Source organism: Pelodiscus sinensis, chromosome 8, assembly GCF_052426305.1.
Source record: "Pelodiscus sinensis isolate ZL-2025 chromosome 8, ASM5242630v1, whole genome shotgun sequence".
Lineage (NCBI taxonomy): Eukaryota > Metazoa > Chordata > Testudines > Trionychidae > Pelodiscus > Pelodiscus sinensis.
Genome location: NC_143059.1, coordinates 10894083 through 10918487, shown reverse-complemented (window position 1 = coordinate 10918487; position 24405 = coordinate 10894083). Strand labels below are relative to the sequence as shown.

The 24405-nt window shown below is 43.4% G+C and overlaps 1 protein-coding gene across 20 annotated transcripts in view; it reads right to left on the bottom strand.

Moving 5' to 3' along the window:
- Window positions 1–24405, bottom strand: part of ZMIZ1 (zinc finger MIZ-type containing 1) — a 486957-nt gene that overhangs the window by 369717 nt on the left and 92835 nt on the right. For 16 of the 20 annotated variants that reach the window (XM_075934735.2, XM_075934734.2, XM_075934741.2 and 13 more), the window contains one exon: window positions 2609–2732. The exons of the other annotated variants lie outside the window; for them this stretch is intronic. The gene's annotated coding sequence lies outside the window, so the exon portion shown is untranslated. The remainder of the gene's footprint in view (window positions 1–2608; window positions 2733–24405) is intronic. 20 annotated transcript variants of the gene reach the window in all.

The following is a 24405-nucleotide window of genomic DNA, read 5'->3' as shown; positions in this document are numbered from 1 at the left end:
CAACCAGTTCTGAAGCACTAGCCACTATTGTGACTACTGCTGTAGCCAACTAGCCACACTCAACCGGCCAAACACCCACATTGTTCAAGCCAACTAGCCACACTCAGCCGGCCAAACACCCACATTGTTCAAGCCAACTAGCCACACTCAACCGGCCAAACACCCACATTGTTCAAGCCAACTAGCCACACTCAGCCAGCCAAACACCCACATTGTTCAAGCCAACTAGCCACACTCAACCGGCCAAACACCCACATTGTTCAAGCCAACTAGCCACACTCAGCCGGCCAAACACCCACATTGTTCAAGCCAACTAGCCACACTCAACGGCCAAACACCCACATTGTTCAAGCCAACTAGCCACACTCAACCAGCCAAGGCACTTGGTCCTGCTGCGAAGGCAGGGGACTGGGATCTGATGATCTCTCAAGGATCCTTCCAGTTCTAGTGTTCTATGATTCTAATACTTAAGGAATAACATTTTCCCATATAAAGTATGCTCTATGAACTTGAATTGAAAATTAGTCACCCGGGGATAATGTGTCTTAGTGATGGCCCATTTAGATAGGGGGTACCCCACCCTATTTCACCAAGGAAGCAGTGCAAGGATCAGGTGTTTAGCCTTGCACAGTGCTACAGACTTTTTATGGGAAACCATCAGAGCTAACTGGGAACTATCAAAACCACCTCAAAGTACAATAAGAAGTTTGCAAGAGGGGTTCACCCTCTGGGAACAGAAACAAAGGGCTGTTTTCAGAGTACAGAGCGGGGACAAGCCCGCTGAATTCCTTCCTCTGAGGATCCTAGTTTTGGAGAAACCAGCCAGCAGTAGGGAAAGCCTACTTTACTAGATAGGGAAAGATAACTATGAATTGAGTATAGACCTTCCTTCGCCTTCTAAGATTTTGTTTTGTATTGTAACCCATTTGTTACAATAACTCTACACACTCTCGTTTCCACTTAAAACTTTATTGCTTCTTAAATCAGCTGACTTTTGTTTTATAAATAAGTGTTCATGGGCACTGTGAGCATCACTGTGGATTAAACTGATGGTCTCAGGTAAAACCAGCACACTTGGGTTGCAGCACCCTGGAGAAAACAGGATAGAGGATTTTTGTGATTAAACTAGCATAGGGGCAAAGGGTGCTCCTTTTGTTAACTTGCCAGGCAAAGGTAGTGCTGGCATTGCCCAGGAGAGAGGCCACAGGCGGGTGAAAGGCTGGTAGTGTCAGGAATCTGACATCCAGCCAGATACAGGCAAAATTCCCTCGTGCTGGGGCAAAGGAGTAACGAGATGACCCACAGTCCTGGGTGTCACCAGGACTGTCACCACGCCCATTTTATTAGAAGGGAAACTGATACACACAGATGGTCGTGGAGCTAATTGGTAGGATAGCCTGGAACAGGACTCAAGGCACCTAATTCCCTATTCTGTGCTATTATTCAGGCTGAAATCACTGCTTCCCTTCTTTGAGGCTCACCTCTGCCAAGAGCTGAGTACCTCCTGCCAGGTGCCGTGTGCTCTCAACACCCACTGACTTCCAGAGCAGCAGTCAGGTCACACAGGCATTGTTCAGGCCTCGCAGGGCCAGTCACCTCATTAGTATCTGAGCCAATCCACTCCCGCTCCATCTAGCTGGCGCTCATATCACAGTTCACTATAATACTGCTTGGCACTTAAAATAGCCCTTCAGATTTTCAAAGCTCTGTGCAAGCATTAACTTGAAACTAGCTCCCTGTATGTGCTAATATCAAAATCAGGTCCAGCCCTCCACCCAGCCAGCAACAATACAGGGTTTCCTCTGCAATCCAAAGGAATAGATTTTGAGCAGAAATATGAATTCCTAGACAGACCTGATGTAAATGTGGATCTGAACAGTGGCAGAGCAGATTAGAAAATTCCCATGTGTCAACAATAAGAAAAGCAAGGTCTGGCGGAGACAAAAAGCTATCTGCCTGAAACACTGCTTCCAGGAATTTGGCAAGTATCAAACATGGTGTCCCTGAACTCTCAAAAGCCCAAGTGCTTATCTTGTATTTTTTTATACCATATTTGAGCATGACCACGGCTGGAGACACAACATAGCATCCAACATAGGAAGGCTGAAAGAATTGGGTTTGTTTAGTTTAGAAAAGAGAAGATTGAGGGGGGACATGATAGCAGTTTTCAGGTATCTAAAAGGGTGTCATAAGGAGAAGGGAGAAAATTTGTTCATTTTGGCCTCTGAGGATAGAACAAGAAGCAATGGGCTTAAACTGCAGCAAGGGAGGTTTAGGTTGGACATTAGAAAAAAGTTCCTAACTGTCAGGGTAGTCAAACACTGGAATAAATTGCCCAGGGAGGTTGTAGAACTCCATCTCTGGAGATATTTAAGAGTAGGTTAGATAAATGTCTATCAGGGATGATTTAGACAGTATTTGGTCCTGCCACGAGGCAGGGGACTGGATTCGATGACCTCTCGAGGTCCTTTCCAGTCCTAGTATTCTATGATTCTATGATCCACACTATCGTGTGTGCAAGTGAGCTACTTAGATGGGGAATCAAAATGTGGGTGGCAACATAACCCAGGGACTTTTGTAACTTCTTCAAAAAGAGAAGAAGTTTTACCTTTGCGCTGTTCAGCATTTAAGACTAAACTACTTGTCTGGTTTCAGTCACTCGTCGGACGCTGCTGGCAAGACGTGTAATGTGGTGACAAGTGGATCTCGTGCACAAATGGCTCGCAACCTCTCTGCAAAAAAAAAAAAAAAAAAAAAAAAATTAAGAAAAGCAGATTTTTCACACAAAGTAAAAAAATAAGTCTTTGCTTGAGAAAAGTAACAGAGGAGAGAGCTCTGTTTGTGAATAGATTACACTTCATCTTCTTATGCAGATTAATCTGAGTTTTCACCGAGCAACTGATTGTGCAGCAAGCCCTTTTGCATGAATTGGGAGAAACTCTGATTTATCCAGTTTGCAGGTTTTGTTTAAGAAAAACAGAAAGTAATCTCTCGCCTGTGAAGATGATAGGCGTCACGATGACAGCGAAAGGCCGGTATTTTTAGCTGAAGATACAAAGCCCTTGCTGTCTGTCTCCCTTCTTCCCTCCCCCACCCCCATCACTAGCTTCAGAATTATCTCACGGAGCATTGGTTACAGCAGCCTCAGAAGCACTGCACTTTGACCTGCAGTTAAGTTCTTTACTAGCTATGAAATTAGTAGATTCCTTACTGACACTGCGTGTCTGCGCACACACGTGTTTGTGCATGCACATCTGTGTTTCCACTTTAAACAACACTTGCAAAATAAAAATAACTGAGCGATGTGGCAAAGGGCTGCTTATACACTATATCCCCCTGAAACACTTACAGGAAATAGCTTAAACTCAGCAATCCTTAGAAATCATGTGTAGGTTAGTTAATTCAAAACGTTTTCTACACAGTCTAATCCTTCATGTTCACTTCACAAGCAGAGGTCACCATTAAAATCTGTACAGTTTTACTTTTCACAAGATTGATGCTACTAGGGTATTTCCTGGACTTGGCATAAAGAATACCACTGTAATGTTAATTACCTGCTAACAGCAATTTGCACAGATTTTAATGGGGAGCACTGTCGGTCATACAAAGTTTTAACCAATTCATGCATACCCAGGTCACTTATGTATCATGTTATGTAGAAAACTCTTTTTATGCATCAATTAAATTAGATCCAAGAGCTTAATAATTACTAGTTATGGAGGAGAAAGAGAACTGGACTAAAAGTCGCAAAATAAGTTGCACCTGGCAAGAGTGGTTACACTGAAATACTGTATTTTGCCCTAAAACTAGGAAGAATCTACAAAGCCCTGGCTGCATGCTTGTAACATCCTACCAGACTACTGACATCAAAACAGAGTAGTGTCTATTGCTTTCCAGTAGAACAGGAGGGAGGCTTTTAATTAATTGAAATCTGAATCCTCCCTCTATGATCTGAAGGCCACGCTCTTGTGAACCGACACTGATCGAGACCACCACCAGAGAAACTGGAGGCTGGTTGATCATTAGAATGGGAGATAGGCCAGAAGAAGGTAGCTGATCCACAGAAGAAGAGGATGACAATTTCCCTTTCCTACTATGTTCACAAACCTTTTAGTTGTGCAATGAAAAAGCCCAGAAGGAGGTAGCACCAGATACCTCTCCAGGAGAGTCAATAGTTTGGGAATACTTTGAAAAAGACATCAGCCTACATCCAATGCCTGAACTGTAGTGCACTTCTAAACTTTGGTTCTTCCTATATGGAGGTATTTCAACATTTGAGGTTTGAATCTTTGCCCTCTCTCACAACAACAAAACCCAAACCTTAACACTCCTGAATTCTTTGTGACAGAACAAAACAGTGTGCCCTGCTGAATCAAGCACATATCTACTTTAAAAACCTTTTACAACATACAAACAGCCATAAAATCAGATGCACAAAAACGAACATTAATCTTAATCTCCGTTGGAGGTGGGGGGAAATACCATCAGTTGTAATTTACAGTGGGTGAAACAAGACAGAAGGTTCCTCCTGCAGAACTCCTCATTTTAATCAGCCACCTTACTCTGGCTGTTGGTATTAAAAGAAAAAGGCACGCAAGGAGCATGGTGCGGAAGCTAGGCGCTCCCTGTCCCAAAGTTCTACGTCAGTAGGAAGTGGCCAAGTCAACCAACCTCTCTGCCTCAGTCTTCCCCTATATAAAATGGAAACAATGATCCTTTACCAGATTGGGACAGTGGCAGGAACAATTCAAAGACACCTGCAAAGCACTTTAAACAATACAGTCCAGCACTACAGAAAACTAAAGGCTCTTTTATGGCTCTACCAACCAGGATGGAGAAGACGACACACGCGCATGTGTGATAAGAGGTGTTAGCGAGGGAGGGGAGGGGGACAAAGAGAAGGAACTTTGCTTTCCAATGGCCAGATTGGTTTACCACACTGAGTTAAGTCCTGGACAGCACAGCTGCAAGTTATAAATGTCCAAGCAGGCAGACATGAGTGGCATCCCTTCCAGTTTGCCAAAATTCCAAGCAATTAGAACAGCTAGCACTCTCAGCTCTTTCGTAGGTTGCCAGGACAGAGCCTAAACAGCAGGGAAGTATGGAGGGAGAGAGTGTTGTTTTAAGAAACTATGTGAAATCAATTTCATTTTTGATTTCCACTTCAAAATATTATTTGGCTCTCCCTACAGCCTTTATGAATATTTGTCTTACGCTGTCACATGTCCGCCAGAAATCAATATCCTCTTCTCCTCACTAACTAGTCGCCTGTGTCATCACCTTTGCAGCTGCCCACGACAGCAGGAAGAGGAGGACTGGTTTCTTACTTGTCTCATTTCAGACAACTCATAACGTTCGACTTAGACACCAGAGATAAATACTCCTATTTTGTCTGACTGCCAACAGGTTTTAAATCAAATTCTGTGTCTGTCAAATGCACTTTTCCCCTGAGTACATATGGAAGGGCCTCATTTTAGAAAACAACTAATGATCAGAATATGGGGAATTTTAAATTGATCCACCAGGATGGCTAGTGAAGGATTCATACACTCAGGAGATGTGAAAGGAAGCAAAGGACACGCCAAGAGAGTTCAAACGCTCCCATGGAGTACAAATGTCGGGAAGAACAATTACCATTTGTATGGTATTAATGCCTGTGGGCCCTGATTGCACTAGGCACAATATATACTTGTAACAGGGCTCCCAAGGTTTAACAACTCACAATCTGAATTGACAAGTTGTCCTATGTGCCAGACCCCTCCCTTAATCACCAACTCTCCCTCTCCTCCAGTCATTGGTCCCTCAGCACTAGCATGTCTGACCCCAAAGCAAAGATCAGAATCAGCTTCTAGAAATGGGGGTTACACATTTTATAAAAGCTTATAACTTTTTTCCCCTGGGTTACAAGTGAACAAATGCTTTCTAGATCAAATTTGTAATATAATGATCTACCTCCTTTGTATTTTGATCTTGCCTATGCGTTGCATTTTCCGTCTTGCAAAAAAAGGTTAACAAGCTGTCTTTCTAATTCTCTGCAGTTGCATGCTGGGTAGGTCTAGAGCAGTGGTTTTCAAAACTACAAGTCGCTACCCCACTGCTGGTTGTGGAATGTCAGCAATTGAGTCTCGCTGTAGGGGGATCAGGTGACCAGTGGGGGTGCTAAGGCAGCTAGCTGCCTGCCTGTCCTGGCACCACAGACTGTTGCACCCCAGAAGCGGCCAGCAACAGGCCCCATTCCTGAGGTTGGGGGGCAGGATAGAGCACAGAGTTCCAGGCACTGCCCCTGCCCCTGCCCCAAGCACTAGCTCCACACTCCCATTGGCTGAGAACCTGCTGCTGGCTAGTTCTGGGGCACAGCATGTTCTGGGTGCCTGAAGAGGCAGGAAGCTACCTTAGCACCCCCGCTGCACTGCTCAGCAGGAGCCACTCAACATAAGCCCGTCCTGCCTCAGCCCTGACTGGCCCCCAAACAAAGCCGGAGCCTCCTCCTCCATCCCAAAACTCTCATCCTCAGCCCGACTCTGGAGTCCAGACTCTAGTCAAATTATGTCGGGTCGGAGAGATCAAAAATTTTCTTCAACTGAGTCACAAGAAAAAAAGTTTGAAAACTACTAGGCTGTGTCTAGACTGCATCCCTTTTCCGTAAAAGGGATGCAAATTAGACACATCGCAATTGCAAATGAAGCGGGGATTTAAATCCTCCCCGCTTCATTTGCATAAACGTGGCTGCCGCTTTTTTCCGGCTCGGAGCTTTGCTGGAAAAAAGCGCCAGTCTAGACGGGGATCTTTCGGAAAATAAAGCCTTTTTTTAAGAGGAATAAGGGATCTTTCGGAAAAGGCTTTATTTTCCGAAAGATCCCCGTCTAGACTGGCGCTTTTTTCCAGCAAAGCTCCGAGCCGGAAAAAAGCGGCAGCCACGTTTATGCAAATGAAGTGGGGGGATTTAAATCCCTGCTTCATTTGCAATTGCGATGTGTCTAATTTGCATCCCTTTTACGGAAAAGGGATGCAGTCTAGATACAGCCCTAGAGTAAGGAGAATGTACAGGGATAGTAACATAGCGCACCAAAGATGCAGCCTAAAGCAATGGAAGGGGGAGTTTCTATCAGTGTAGGAGCACCATCTTTGCAGGTGACACCAGCTGGGTCAATGGAAGCATTCTTCCAGTGATCTAGCTATGTCTACCCTGGAGGTCAGGTTAGCATAGCTTCTTTGCTCAGAGAAAGATTTTTCATACTGACTGAAATAGCTAAGTCAACCTTCATTTTCAGTGTAGACTAGACCTCTATTTAAAGTTTATCCTCCCAGAGAATCGAAGATGAATTTGCTCCAGCCCAGCTACACCCCAGCGGTCCTGCGCGCTCCACACACTCCTTTCTCCCTATTGTCCCTGCCCACCCCTCTGCTCTTTTGCCTTCCCAGCCCAGCTCCTCTGCCCCCTCAGTCCTCGCTCCTTGCAATTCTGTGCCCGGCTTTACCCTGACAGTTCGGTTCCTTCCCTGTCTACCCAACCTGGCTCTCCCTTTACCACTCACTCTGACCCCCTCCTCCTGCCCGGCCGCTCCGCAGACCCAGGTGGGGGTTCAAAGCGGCAGGGAGCTCCTGCCTGCCCACCCTCTCACCCCCCCACTCTGCTGCTTCCCACAGTTGCTGCCATACTGCTACAGTAGTTTTATTTAAAAGGACCAGGGCCCCAGACCGCATTAATTCCATTGGGTCCCTGTGCAACTGCCTCCTTTGTCTCTCCCCGCCCACTGACAGGCACGAGTCTAATACTTACCTCCAAATGGGCACAATTTTGCCTCCGTTAGGAGTAGTCCATGTTATCCTTGTAATGCTCGGTTGGTACACAGAAAAACAACAGGCTTGCCCATGAAACACTAAGGTTGGTAGTGCAAAGGAGTGAAGCAAGAAGTTGCTTATAGCAAAGCAGGATCCATCATTCTGGTTTTATATTATACTTCTTCAAACCTCTAAAGCTGCCTCTACGGGGAGAGATCCATCATTCAAACAATAGCCTGAAATAAACCACAATCTGATGACTGTCATAGCCTCTCTGACACCACTGCCTACCATCTCCCAGCGTTTACACACTAATCAGTTTAGCCTTCCCACTTGGATGCGCGTGAGGCAGCTATTTCTAATGGCTTGTATTTTCTTAAAGCCTCATAGAGCAGACAGCCAGGGTTCTACAATTTCCTCTGCTCTCTGGGCACAGACTGCCCCAAAGGTGGAACAAAACAAGAGAGAGGGCAAAGGAAAAAAACGTTCATTTTCATGCTTCCTGAATCATGGAAAATCTCAGCTCATTTCTAGTTAATGTTCGGTTATTCTTTACCAGCGTTTTAAATAAAAAATTTTTTTACAAATCTAACAGTTGTCTATTACGAAAGTTAAAATTCAATTGCTGGTCTCCTCACAAATAGCTTTGGTTTCTCTCTTTTCTTTTTAATTAAGCCAAATACTTAAACACTTTTTTTAATATATTCAATTTAAAAAAAAGATCTTGCCAGCAGCTGAAGTTGATGCGCTTGAAGTATATGTGTCACTCTTATTTGTAACTTTGTTTTATAAATAAATTATATAAATAGGCTTCTTTGATTGCTCAGAGCATCCAGCATTAAGTACTGGGGCATAGCTTTAGGCATAATTGTACTACTGAATTCATCAGCTGCCTAATTATCATTCATTTTGCATGTATTTCTGCTAATTAAAAAGAGAAAAACTCTTAACAACTTTTACATAAATACTATATTTGTTCTCTGTAAAGACATGAGGTTAATTTACTAGTGATTAACAGATTATCTAATTTTATCGCTGTCATTCTGCAGAAGACAGGACCCCACAACCCTGGCAAAAGGAAAAACTGAAGTTCTCTCACTGTCTTCTTGTAACGCCCTCGTTATATCCTACCTAATCTTCGTCACACTCATTTGCTGCATCATTTCCAACTTCAAATTGTAAGCAGACCATCACCCCAGGGGGCTCTCCCTGAGCTAACAATGTGAACCTCCATACCTTGAGCAAAAGACAACTCACAGTGACATCAATGGCTCTTGGATCAAGCCCTAAGGGACTATACAGCAATTAAACAACAGCAGCTGGTCCAGACCATCTGATTCAGGCTTGAGCTGTGGGGCTGTAAAATTGCTATGCAAATGTTGAGATTTCCCAAACTCTGAAACCCCACAAAAGGGGAGCATCTCACATCGAGGCTCCCAAGTCTGGATTTCTACACAGTAATGGCAACACAGACTTTATATAAAAATAAAATGTTACCTCTCTCCCCAGGGTGTATTGAGAGGGTTAGAATAAAGTTACATTAAATGGCTACCAATGTAAACCAGGGATTTGTGATTAATGAGATCCAAATTTGCAGAGACTGTGCAAGTATGCATTGTGAGTAGTCCCATTAAAGTCACGGGACAAATCCTTAAACATGTAAACTGTCCCGACTCCACTCAAGTCAATGGAACTGGCACAGCTGAAAACAGCTGAGGGTCTGGTCCACAGTATATAAACTTAAGCATGCAGATAAGTCTCTGCAGGATCAGAGCTAAGGATATGTATTTGGAAAGATGGTTTGTTACTCCTATGTTTTACCCTACCACTAAAAACTAGCTGGTGAAATTACTAGCCCTAATGAATGTACATGAGTCCATCAGAGCTGTGCCTCAAGATTATGGATTTGATTAAAATATGGAACAAAGCAGTAGGCTCTCTAAAAGAAGTCAGCTTTTTTGACAATTTAAAATGTAGAAATTATTCCAATGCACCTTCAAATGAGCATTGTTAACTGACAGGAAGAAACACCCTGTCACTTAGATACTATTAATACAGTTTTAAAAAAGACACATATAAGAAGAGTTAAAGTTAGAATTTCATCAATATTTACAGAAGGGACTACACAATATCTTAGACAAGATTTATTTACAGGTTTGGAGAGCTCTGTATTCCACTGTATGGAAATCTTGTCTGACCCTAAGTTTGATTATTAAAAAAGTCTTACAAGGTTTCTCAAAACATTAAATAGCAGTTGCCGCAATAAACAGGTAACATCTTCACTGAAAACATACTGCCCACAGTTCTCAGATCAATTCAATGTCCTCTTCAGGCACTACTGTAGAATGATTAGTACACTTTGCCTGATTCTCTTTTCATATCCACAAAGGCAAAATGGCATTGGACACTTTAATTCGTATGCTGTTTTTGTGTGATCTGTTAAGAAAATTTTCGCCTATGTTGTGAACATGCTATACACAGTTCCTCACGTGGTCAGCTCTTCCCTGCCCATCTTCCCATGTCTTTGGCATCTACGTAGCCACGCTAGAACAAAATCTCAGGAGACGTTCTTTCACATGGCTTCACAGGCCACCAATATAGCTGCACCATTGACACGTTTTGGGGTTGATTTCTTGGGCCGTATTATTGAGTGCAGTGGAGAGGAACCTGCTTAATTTCATCCAGCCTCTGGCAAGTCTCCACACATCAGGTTAGAGAAGCTCTGAGCCTTTGTGGTTTCCCCACCCCTCCCTGCATGGGTGCAGCACAGGCTCATCTGCTTCAGGAGGAAGCTAGAGTGCCAGGCTGGTCGAATGTCCCAGCGGCCTGTGGGCCCAGGGACGGACAATCAGGGAAGTTGCAAGTCTGGCCCCAGAGCTCCCTTTGGCTGGGAACTGCGGCTAATGGGAGCTGCACAGGTGGCACTTGCAGGCGCAGGCCGTGTACACGGTGCAGAACCACTTAACCACATCATGGCAGCTTCTGGGAATGGCACGGGGGCAAGAGCTGCCTTAGCCCTGCTGCACTGCCAACTGAGAGCTACCGGAGGTAAATGACGCCGTGACAGAGACCATATCCCTCCCTCTCCCGAACCCCAACCCATTCCTAGAGCCTGCACTCCCGCCACGAAATCCTGGCCCTGGGCAGAACCCCCTCCTACACCCTAACACTCTCTCAGACCCTCCATCTCCACCCAATCCCCCCCGCGCACAAGTCAGAACCCCCCCTCACATCCTAACTCCCTCCCAGAGCCTGCACCATCACCCCCAACCCCTCCGCCCCAGCCCTGAGCCCATTCCTGCACTCCAAACCCCTTGGCCCCCATCTGGAGCCCCCTCCCACATCTGAAACTCCTCATTAATGGCCCCATCCTAGAGCCATGGGGAAGACCTTCGCCTGCAGAACTGTGTGTGGACCATCACTGATTTTTTCTATTGGTCAGTGGACCTCAATAGAATAAAGGTTCTCCATCCACGATCGACTAGATAGACCTAAGACTCAGGAGACCTGGATTCTATGCCAGCTCAGCCATGGGCCTGCTGAGCAATCTTGGGCAAATAACTTTACCTCTGGACCTGTTTCCACATCTGTACAATGGGAATACAACGGTGATTTCCTTTTGTAAAGGGTTTTTGAGATCTACTACTGGCAAATGTTATATAGCAAAAAGTCAAGTATTATTAGCAGTAATCTCATTGTGCCTCTGTTCCTCAGCTACAAATGGGGGAAATATAATCCACTCTCTTTCACTCACCTATTTAGACTATAAAGTCTTTGGAGCAGTGATGGTCTCTTAGTACATATTTATACAGCTCCTGCTATAATAGTGTCCTGACCTCAGCAGGGGCCTTAGGATGCTATTGGAATACAAACAAACAACAAATGCAAAGTTGCTGTCCTTTGTAAATATGGCAGATTTCCTAATGTGCTTGCTTTATTTACATAGTAAATATTTTATTTCCAACTGGAAATAATGTGACAAGGCATAAGGCTTAGTATATTTTACTCATCTGGCATCCATAGATAGCCACTTAATTTAAATATTATGTGGTATGATTATGACTTTATTCAATGACAAGAAAAACAGAAAGGAAATTTTAGACACAAGTAGCAGGGATCTTTCATTTCTGTCACTCCCGTGTGTGTGTGTGTGTGTAAATGATACAATTATGTAAATAAGTACATAACAAATAATTGACAATTATAGAGGTTACACACATATGTATTACTGGTTTATTTGCATATAATCAGTGCAGGAAGAGGAACTAGATGATCTTTTGAGGTCCCTTCCAGCCCTGCATTTCTATGATTCTGTAACAATTATACACTAACATATTTGAATTGATACGTAATTGATCAGAAGTAATAATATTCATGAGCATTTTATTACAATGTTCCTTAATGGACAGAGATATTTAATATAACATAATTTGAAATTGAATAATAGTATTGTTAGAACTTATTACAGATGGTGAACAGAACAATTTCTGCCTCAGGAATTATTTCAGTAACACTTTATGTCATAAGATTTTCATACACCCCCCTTTTGATTTCCATTACTAAGTTCAAACTATAAGATTTCTTAAACAGCCAGGAAAAACCAGAAACTTGACAATGACACAATAAAATACATTCCATGTTGAGTAGTCCTTTCCTCACTAGCTTGTGCAGATTACAAAGAAAGGGAGGGGAAGAGAGAGGCACAAACATCTGGAATATCCTCCCCCTATCAATCATAAAACCTTAACAGCTTTTTCTTCAATGTCATCCTTCATCTCTTGGATCCAGACTGCTACCACTTTCAACCTCATCTTTTATTGTTTGCATTGTAGCTACCTAAGATAGTCTGCAAGCTTCTCGGGGCAATAACAGAGTTTGTATCATCTCAATTTGGAACTCTGGTTCGACGTCAATGGTAAAACACCGTTGATTTCTTCAGGGGCAGGATTTCACCCCCCCCCCCCCCAGTCACCTGTGTTACTAAAATCACTGTCTCCTACAGAATTTTCCTATTGACGTCTTTTAGTTAGTGGAAGAGTTGGGGGAGGGAGAGGAGTTGGATGCTGCTTAGCAACATTTGCAAGTGCAGCACAGTTTTTATAATAATTTGTAATTTACGCTATGGCTTGTGAAAGAAAAGAACTGTTGCAAATGCTTTTACCCCACAGACTGGTATGTGCAGAGCATGTGTACACCAGCTCCTACAGATTCGGGGCGGGGGGAGGGGGGGGACAGTAAAAAAGCAGCCAGGTTTGCCAGGGTTAATAAATCTGCTCTTTAGATAGACTGAGAACCAGCAATGCACTTGGCAACATTTACAGCCAGTCTGTGAAAGGCACTGGCATCCATAACATCTCTTTAAAGCCCCCTCTTCAAAGCACATTTGATGTTTGCATCATTTTGTTTTTAAATTTGAGTTCACTTCCAAATATTTCCCCAGCCCCCTTTCTCCTGCTCTCCCCCCCCTCCCCCTCCCCACACACACACTTATTTATATGCATGGCGTCCTTTATGGCCTGGTTAGTATCATTCCTACACGAGGGCAGGCCTGTGAAGCATAATTACAGATCTAGTACCTGGCTGTATGTGAACACTCCCCGTGATGAGGGTTCACTGCCAAATCTAATTTGTGAAGAGCATGATTTGCAGCAGATGGATAGAAAAGGCCCCCGCATGGGGTTGCCTTTCATTCTGCCCACTGGCCTCAGCAAGAAACCATTCACTGTCTCTTCCCAAGGCTAATGATACAGAGCATTCTGCGCAAGACTGAAATAATCCTCGTCCAAAGTTTCTAGCAGTAGCCTTCCCTTGCAAAAGGAGCGCTGCTATACTGCACAGCAGACAGTGAGTGGCTCTACCGATCACTGCTATGGTTTAAGGAGATACCAGCAAATAGTACAGTAGACTTCCGATAATCTGGACCCTTTGGGACCTACGTGGTGCTGGATTATCGGATATGCCGGACTATCAGGAGGTACTATAAGATAGATAGATAGATAGATAGATAGATAGATAGATAGATAGATAGATAGATAGATAGATAGATAGATAGATAGATAGATAGATAGATAGATAGATACACAGTGTATACTGTATATAAAGTGTTTTTAACCCTTTTTATTGTAGCACAAAGACTGTTCAGCGTCACACAATGCCAGTGGCAGACTGACTCTGTCCCGTCCGGTTTCACATGGTTCAGCTGCTGCCGCTGCTGCCTTATGACTCGCTGTTTGCCAAAGCTCACTCACTAGGCTCTTGCCATTGTGATGTCGGACTATCGGAAGTGCCATACAATCGGAAGTGCCGGACTATGGGAGTTTTACTGTAATTTGATCACATTGTAATTTGATCTCTTTAGGCATGTCTACACTGCAGTTAAAAACACTAGCTGTCCTATGCCATCTGACTTGGCTAAGGGATTCTTAAACTGCAGCGTAGAAATTCAGGGTCTGTCCCAGGAACCTAGAGCCCAGGCTGCAGCCCAAGCTGGAAGGTCTATACTGTAATTAAACAACCTCTTTCCTTAAGCTCCAAAGCCAGAGTCAGCAGCACAGGCCAACCATGGATTTTGGACGGCAGTGTAGACATTCTCTTCGTGTCATGCTTGTCCTTTTGACCTCTCAGCTTCTTCTTGACAACATGCTTGGAGCAACCTCGAATTTTGGTGTTCCAAAAGCCTTTCTATTCCTCTAAATGAGTCCTTTACAAATATCAGCACATACCTTTGGCAAACCTTTCACATGCTGGAATCACTGGCATGTCTGATCCATTATCACGTGTATTTTTTTCTGTATTCTAGTACAAGGAATTTGGGGCAGAAATTCAATCTTTATGCACCTTATAACTCACTGCACACACTTTCTTTTTTCAATCTGAGAATTGCAGATAAAGCTCCGCGAGCAAAATTCTCCCATTCTCTCTTATGAGTTCTCACGGTTCATGTTGTGGTTTCTCTGCATACAGAGAAGCCCCTTTTGGTGTTCCATCTAGACAATGAGAGTGAAAAGCTGTTCTTGTTTTGCCATAATATTGCCAGGTGGGCCAAATGCACAATTTTCTGGGAACTGTCATTTGCTTTTTGTACGTTCTGAGTTTCAATGATGCTCTTTCATTTCGTAAGTGAGCAGCCTTGGCTGGAAGTATCATTAGCAAAAAAAGAACCTTGTGTTTCCTCTTCACTTTGTTTCATTATCCAAAACACTGTGTTCTTTTCTTTTCAAGCGAGAAACATCAACACTCCTAACAGTCATCCTGCTAGGCTCCACTCACTGATAAGGAAGCCTTATTTAAGTAAAAACGGCTACCTCCTTGGATAGTCAGATACAGGTTGAACCTCTCTATTCCAGCACCCTCGGGACCTGACCGGTGCTGAACCAGACAATTTGCCAGACCATGGGAGGTCAATATTCTCTAGCAGCATCACCAACACTTCCACTGCTTAATGGGCTCTTAGAAGGCATTGAGGGGTAATTTAGAGCTAAATACTAGCACAGAATGCTGAGAGCTGGGACTGGTGGCTATAAACAAAATGTATGGAATGTATGGAACTGCAGAAAACTTGGCCACCCTCATGATAAGTGAACATCTGGCTAACGAAAATCATTCCAGATCATGGATGTTCCAGACCAGGGAATGCCAAACTAGAGAGGTTCAACCTGTATTAGAAGCCCTGTGTTTACTTCTGTACTTCATGCAGCACAGTAGTTCCCTGTGCAATATGCAACGCTCCATAACTTGTTGGGGATGAGAGGTAGTCCAGTCTTAGAACTCCTGGTAGTGGTAAACTGTAGTAAGGCCATGTACGCTGGAAAGGTCTCAGTTAAGGATGTTCAGAGGCAGGTAACTGGCTAATTGTATAATCGATACAACTGTATTTAAATTGCAGAGCCATAGCGGGAGTAAGTCCTGGACCTGGCATGAGCCGGGATTGAGCCAGGGCTTGCTCAGTCCCAGCTCGCGCCGGATCGGGGACACTTACATCCCTCGTCTCGGTAGCAGGATTCTCTTGACTGTTGGTTAAGGATGGCTCATTTCAGATGATTGGCATCCCCCACGTGTAAAACACAAAAGTTCAGAGACAGATGCAGGGAGCAACGGGCAACAGCAGCATAGCAATGCACAGCAGTTTCACTTCTCCAGTATTACAGCTTTAGGAAAGGAGGAGGAGAAGGCTGGTGGAAGTAAGAAATTTACCAAATTCCCGCTTACCATCAAGCTAACTACACCTGCCGTGTAGGCACAAAGCCTAAACTGACAGACTTTGCATAAGGGGAGCAGAAACAGAGGAAGATCAGAAAGTAAAGCAAAAGCACCCAGTGAAGAGCAAATAAGAGTCGGTGCAAATCCAGACATAATTTGGGAGAATTTTGTCTTCCTACTCTTATTTTTATGTTTTCCTGGAATCTGAATCTGCCAAGAAACTGTCTGAGGGGTGGGGAAGAGTGAGATTCGCACACCCGTTATTCTGACTTTGAGATTACAAAATGTAAACAGGGAGGTCAGATTGTCAGAACACGTGCAGGATGCCTGCATTCCAATCAGCCTGCCTTGCTGAGGCTTTGGCTCTCGTTGGTGGAAAGATTCAAGCCTGATGAAGTTTGCACCCTGGTTGATAAGGTGTGTGGGTGGGGGGGGCGGGAGGGGGGAGGAGGTGTTCTCCAAGCTGCCACAAAATGCATCTCTCCAGATTTGAGTTTTCCCAGTGCTATTCATCAACTGTTTTTAGGGTTGTGAAAAATCAATGAGATATGTGCTGCAAACTGATCATTATGACAGGAAAACTCTGCAATGGCATTGATTTGCTTAAATATAATAACAATTTAACAATGAGTTGTCGGGGGGGGGGGGGCTCAAGATCTCAGACAAAATGTGAGATAAGCAATAAACCTCCTTGCTATGCTAACTAGACAAACTTTTTCTTTAAAAAAAAAATCAGACTTGTTGAAATGAAGATTTCTTTCCAGCAGAAAAAGGGCAGCCGGGGCAGCAGAAACATGATGTGCCATTGGCTGGGCGAATGAATGGATCCAGATTGGTGCATTTATAAATTACACGCAGCAGCAACAATTAAAGATTGTCCCAGTCTTTTAGCTTTATTTCATCCTTTTGTAACAATGTAAAGAGCATATTTATAGAAACACTTCCATGAAATCCCAACCTACTCTTCTGCAGGGGGCAACACCCCCAAATCAGAAGTGGTCTTGCCATTCAGGGTAAAGAGAACAGAAATTCAAGTAGGACAAAGTATGTGTTTACTTCCATTTACATTCACACCTATTAAACTAACAGTGCAGCTCTTCCCAATTGCAAATCCACTGCCATGTAACTGCTGAAGCGCTCTGGATGGCGCACAGTACACATTCTAATCAAGTGCACCCAGCAATGAACTAGGTAGGATTCAAGAAATCTGGTTTCTATTCTTGGTTCTTCCATTAGATGCTTTGTCTCTCTAGCCCTGCATTCCTCCTCCCATTCTGTATTATTTGTATTATCATAGCCCTACTGTCTGTCTTGTCTATTATAGATCATAAGACTTTGGGTCACAGGCTGCCTCTTATTACCTATTACTACAATGACTAGCACAACAAGACCCCAGCCACCCCAGTCTCATTTGGAATCTTTAGTGATAGAAATGTAGCCATGTTAGTCTGGTGTAGGCACTACAATACAATTAAAATAATAATACATAATTCCACTGTATGGTTATCCAATGTATTTACATCAGCTGAGCTAGAAATGTTGCCTATCCTTCATTCAACAAGTTAACCAAATCAACAAAGAGAAGATCAGCTCTCCTTCTTTTTCACTAGGGGTGGAAGGAACATAGAGACAGATCATACTGACACACCATACCACCGCTGCTTTCAGTGGATTTAACACTTTTATATAGAAATTCAATAGTTTCCATACAATTCTGAGCAATTTATATCTGACGCACTTGCATTCCATTATGCACAAGAATAATGCTTGTACCTAGAACAGGTGCAAATCTGAACCATGGCTAGTCATACATACAGCTCACAAGAAGCACACAGCTAATTGCTTGATTTACAGACATAAACCGGTAGGTTCCTATCAGAATCAGGTCTACCTCCGCTACTCCCACAGAGATGATTTCAGCTTATGAAATGCCGTGTGGAAGCATATTTCATTACCACAGGTGACCACATGCAACTTCTGATCTGCTTCACAATCCCCCCCCCCCCCCCCCCCCACTGTAAAGCATCCTAATTTCCAGGTCAGTTTCGGGTAATCCTCAAAAGAAAACTGCATAAGAACAGAGTAGTTGAGATCATATGGTACGAACCCCCTTTCCATCCCACACAGCAATCTCGGAAAGCTATTCTATCCCAGGGATTGTACCACACCTCCCAATAGCAGCATCATGTTGCTCAGAACACTGCCAACAGCCTGTTTGCATCATCGTCAATGGTATGTTTCTTAATATAGCAATACGGGATGAATCGTTCTCCTGGAAAAAGAAGATTCTGACAACCATGGGTAAACACAGAACCAACAAACAAGCATTCAGCAATGTAAACTGAACTTTGTGTATAACAGACAGAGGAAAAAAACAAGGAGTTCTGTGGCACCTTAAAGACTGACTTATTTGGGCATAAGATTTCATGGGCTGGAACATGCTTCCTCAAATGCATCAAATGGAAACTTCCGTTTGGCAGGGATATATGCACATGCAAAGATGGGCGTATTGCATTACTATGGGGAGGACCAGTGCAAAGGAGGTCAATTCAATCAAGGTGAATGTGGCCTGTTCCCAACAGGTGATAAGGTGTAAAATAGGAAAAGAGGTAAATTTATTTTTTGTAGTGAGCTACAAAACTTAAAAAACAGACTTTGGTGTGAAACTGCAGAGCCGGAATTCATATGCATAGCAGACTGGGTCTCAATAAAAACTCAGATTGGCTAGTTCACTACAAAAAGTAATTGTTCCCCTCAAAATTCACTGCTCCTCTCCCTTCTGCTTCTCTTCTTTCCTACAAATCTTAACTTAATCTAAAACCTAAATCATAATACTTCATTATTATGCAAAAACCTCTCATTTCTCAAATCTAATCGTGTACTTTTATATACTTTCTGGACAGTGTTTAATATTGATTCCACAAATAATCTGTTCTTTTAAAAACTGGATTGTGATTTAAAATTCAATTAATGATTATGCGGAAAGTAATCTGAACTATAATTGCTATATGAGATTAATACTATGGCTCCAAGATGTATGCATTTCTCTGTTCTTCCTCAGGATGATTGGAGACTTTTCTTTTTACACGATATGTGGGTATGAACTATAGATAATGATTTTTAGTCTTTCAGAATTCCATCTTTTGCTGTCAGTTGATGTCAGAATTGGAGTAAGCATTCTACAATAATGTATTCAAGTTATGTAATGAAGGTGGTATCTGAACAGCAAAATCCACACGGCTTGCTAATTATTATGGTTTCAAAAGCCAGATGATCCAGTAGTTAAGGGTGTTAGGCTTGATCTGGGATGCTCAATTGCCAGCACTGATACATATTTGCTTTATGACCCTGGTCAAATCATCCTGGTCTACAATGGGAACTTACATCAACATAGCAATGCTGCCTGAGGGTCTACAAATTCACACCACTGAGAGACAGCTATGGCGACCTAATCCCCAGTGTAGACCTAATTCCCAGTCCTAGGCTGATGGAAGCGTTCTTCTGTACACTTGACTACCACCTCTCTGAGAGGTGGATGACTTGCACCAACAGAAGAACCCCTCTGTTAGTGTAGGCATTGTCTACTCTGAAGCTCTGCAGCTGTGATTAGGGCCAGCTCGAGCCATTCCTATGCCCCGGGCAGTGGGCGTGCAACGCTTGCATGGCTCCGCCCCTGGGCGCATGGCACATGCATGGCCCCACCCTCGGCACGCTGCGCACCTTACAGCTGCCATCAGGCGCACAGTGACTAATGGCAGCTCTAAGGGGAGCCACACGACCCTCAGCCCTGGGCGCACAGCGCCCCTTACAGCTGCCATCAGGCGCCCCCCATAGGTTGGTGCCCTGGACAGTTGCTCAGCTAGGCCTCCCCTCTTTAATCCTCAAGAGAGTTTTGTGATTTTTACTCTATTAGAAGATTCTGGGGCACGCAGAAGGTAATGAGGGCCACAGAAATATCTACGGTAGACAGTCAGGCATCGTATTGACCAGACTGGTGCTACCACAATAATACTAGTAAATAGGCTGCTCCCATAGCAAACAGGGAAGTCGAGCTATTTCATTGGTACACTCCTCACTCTTCTCCCTTGCCCAACCACATCTTCCTCCTTTACTTTCTTATCAGGGAGTTTTTTTCTACAATGTGTAAAAAGTGGCTCTCCTGAGTTGCCAGATGCCATTAGTAATCCCTACTCAATCACCGTACGTGGATGCCTCCAGCCAGGAGTGGTGAAAAGTCTTTAAATATTCCGATTTTTAGAATCCTTCTGAAAACCACAGATAATTTTTCTTGTGGTTCCTAAAGTCCACCTGGTAATAAGCAGCTAATTTATGTGGTTGAAGCTCATATTGCTGCTCCACAGAAGACCAGCACAGACCTTTTCTAGTAATGCTCATGGGAGGCAACAGCCAGCCATACTTTCAATAGAACGACTGTTCACTGAAAAACATGGAAGTCTGTCGTTACCATTACAGGACTAGCTCTGCTGATTCTTTAACCTACAGAGAACCAAATATAAAAGATCTTAGAAGCCTTGATGTCGTTGTGCGTGCGTGTGTGTGTGTGTGTGTGTGTGCGCGCACTTTCTTTCTGTCCTCACTGAACAATATACAGTCTTCAGTTTCCTGACAGGAAGAATGTCAGACCAGACATAAACGGATAGTCTACAATGGACACAGGAAGTGTTAGTGAAACAGTATGTTCACAAGACATACAACTTCCCCTCCCCCAAAACAAAGACAAAGAAGAAAAACATCACAGGTGCTCACTGGGAAAGAAATTACAAATTTTTGCCTCGGAAAATTAAATGAAGACCAAAAAGGAATCACTAAACAGAGCTCCCTAAGTGCCCAGCTGTTCTGACTGGTATCATGCAATCTCTCAGACTATTCTCCTTTAACAAGCTACGCTGGCTCAGATGATGCCCAGGCAGCTGTGCTCTTCGCCCAAATCTAGTCTAACACTGGTTTACCTTTTGTGAAAGGAGATTATTCTAAATGAAAAACCCTGAAAGGGATAGCTCCTCTGGGTGATTTGAGCCCTGCATGATCTCTCCACCCTCTTGAAAGATGACACTTCAGCACGATAATTTCCAAAACAGGCAACCAAAATCTAAAGTTGCAGGCCCTCTCCAAAACATATAAAAGCAAAAGAGTCACCACAAAGGTGGGAACTTCTACAGAAAACGTCACCAGATTCATCCACAAGGTCATTACAATACCCTTGTTGAAAGCAATGGAACTCTTTGTTCGGTAAGATCGTAGTTCAGCTCCCTGCTGATTTCAGTTGGCTGTCAATAGCATACTGCTTCAGCCAACTGTATTCGTCACAGAAGTTTTGCTCATCACTTCTGAGCCAATAATTCTTGTCTCCCCTGTGATATAGGCTATCCAGAGCTAGAAGAGTATTAGGATATGTCTACACCATGAAGCTTTTAGAGAGAAGGCTATGTCAACACAACTCTGTCTCTAAGGGTACGTCTAGACCACAAGCCTCTTTCGAAAGAGATCATCTAGACAGCCCCAAGTGTTTAGAAAAAGTGAGCCGCTTTTTTGAAGAACACCCAGGCAATCTGGATGTTCTCTTTCGAAAAAAACCCTGTTTGCACTCAAGAAAGCTTTTTTTCTAAAGAGATCTTTCGAAAAAAGGCATTCTTCCTCGTAAAAGCAGGTTTACCGCTGTCAAAAAACCTGCCGCATTCTTTCGCTTTAATTTCGACAGAACGTGACGGCAGTCTAGATGCAAGTGAAGTTTTTTTGAAAAAAGACCACCTGTTTTAAAAAAAACCTGTAGTCTAGACATAGCCAAAAAGTCAGCGTGCGTCAACACTATTTGTCCGTACTTTTACCCACACAAAACTTCTACCCCCAATGAGCAGCTTTCTCTGTCCTTTGTCCTTTACAGGGGAGGAGAGGCACCCATGAAATTTGTTCATCGAGTACAACTGTAGACATAGATAGGGTTGCCAGATGGTTTCAACAAAAATACCCAACACACTTGACATTACATCACAATCTACATTAAATCTTATTTAGAAAATACCGGACATTTATATTTTCTCATGTATATTTTTTCAGTTTGTTTCCCGAACAGAAAGCTCAAATACTGGACTGTCCGGTTCAAAACTGGACACCTGGCAACCCTAGACATAGCCTTACTAGTAAGCATCTTCACTAAAGCTATGTCTACACTACACAGCTGTATGACTGTGTCATACAGCCGGGTCGCTAAAAGTCAGGAAGTGTAAACACTTGTTGGCAGGGGTGATGGGTATCTTAGGCGGGGCCCTGCCCACACTCCACCCCCAGAAGGCCTACTGTACGTGTACTGGGAGTGGTTGTTGCTGCCCCCAGTACCCGCCATCCTACCCTGGTACTCCAGGGCCAGGGCAGCTGGGGCCGTGCGCCTCCTGCCCTCCCCTGTGCTCCGGGGCCAGGGGCTACGTGCCCTCCTCCCTCCCCAGTAATCTGAAAACCAGGAACCTCCAGCTTCATGTGGTGCAGGGGGTGGAGCATGGGCAGAAGGGGCGGGGCTGGGGGGATTGTCTCCTCCAGGCATACTTTTACTCACTATCCATGACTGTAGGGCATTTGCTAACAAAAAACTTCCACTCCTGATGAGCAGCTGTCAACAAAGCACTGTTCACACTAGTACTTGGTGCAGCAAAGCCTTTGTCATTGAGGGGGAGGGATATAAGCACCCGTGAACAACAAACCTTTTCGCTTGATTGCCAGTGTAGACAAAGCCTAACTCTCCTCCCTCCTGCTACTGTGAGAGGTTTCTCTCCATCAATTCTAACCAATGAAATACATTCAGTCTCCTTTCTCTGCTCTCAGAGAGTTTACAGGCCCTAAAATATTGTGTTACTCCATTTGGGGGAGATTTTTCAAATGTGCCAATAAAAGTTAGGCACCTAATTCACTGAAGGAGAATGAGAAGTAAACACAATTCCCATTTGTGCTTTTGAAATATTTCCCCTTTCCATAGCAGGAAACAACACCAACACCTCATAGGCCATTCTGTATATTTTCTAATAGGAAAAAAATAATTTTCAGAAGCCATTGCAATTGGGATTTTATATTTACAATTACAAGAGAGCAAATTAATTCACTGTGTTATTTCCCTCAAGTAGGCAGAAGCCAGCGGCATGATGGAGCAGTCTCATCACAGCAGCAAAACTTGCCTTGCTAAAAGACTGCTCCAGCAGCTGCAGCCCATCTATTTGTTTTATTTGGCCTTTTGAACATCTGCATAACTTGCATGCTTCAAATACTAGGTTACTGTTTTCCTTTTCCACAGAACAAAAAAAGCACAACTATGGGATTTACCTGGCTTTCAGATTCACAATACGTGGGTGAAACCCGACACTGAAACAAATGCCAGAATATGCTTCAGAAGCTTTGTTTCCCTATATAGAACCAATTTGTGGTGTTTCATCCTGGCTCAAGTTACATCCATTAATTACAAAGTTACTAGAAAGAATAATGATATCCACACAACTAGACTCTTTCCAATTGAAAGGCTACCAATCATTATCGTTCTACCCCTTGGCTTACATGATAAAATGTTTGTAGAAGATAAGACCGTAGTGCAGATATATAATTTAGAATTATTGAATCGTTTGGTCATTTAAAGATTGGATCAAATAAAATCACCTAAATTAGTTTCTTTCTTTCCTCCAGCCAATCCTCCATGTTGGCAACACTATGTTTTCCATTCTTTCTGGTGCACTAAGATATTAAACATAGGGTCAGCTGTGCCAAATTGTTAGCCACATTAAAAAAATCAACTTGAGGGAGGAGAAGACCAAAAGTGAAAATTCACGTATGCTACAATGGCCAAAGAAAATGGCATGAACTACATAGTGAAAAGTTTGTATGGTATAGAGTTTTGCCATAGGGTTATGGTCCCCACACAGCTTATCACACCCTAAAATCTTGCACCCTCACAACTGCAGAAAGCTTCATATGCATACCAATCAGTGTTAGACAAAAGTGCTTAATTGCCTTAAAACTAGGTTACCATGAAAGGAACTGCTACAGGCTGAAGTAAGGTGGACGTTAATGAGAAAAAAGTTGAATTGGCCTATGGGCCAGAGTCTCAGAGGACATAAATTAAATTAAATTCAAGTCAATGAAGCTATACCAGTTACACCAACTGGGTATCCTGCCCTGTAACCAAGTGATGCAGAGTTTTGGAGTACCCAAGATGGAATAGCAAAAGCACCACAAGCAAAAGCCTTAGGTCTAGGGTGGGTAATGTTGGCAGCGGAGCAAGGATCAGAGGCATACTGTAGAAATCAAGGTGCTAACCTAAAAACATTTATCCTTCTTAAAAAAAGGTTTGGTCTTGTTTAAAGCAGTTGTCAAATTAAAAGGCACATACCAAATACGTGTCCCAGTATAATCTCATCAAGATGCTCTGTC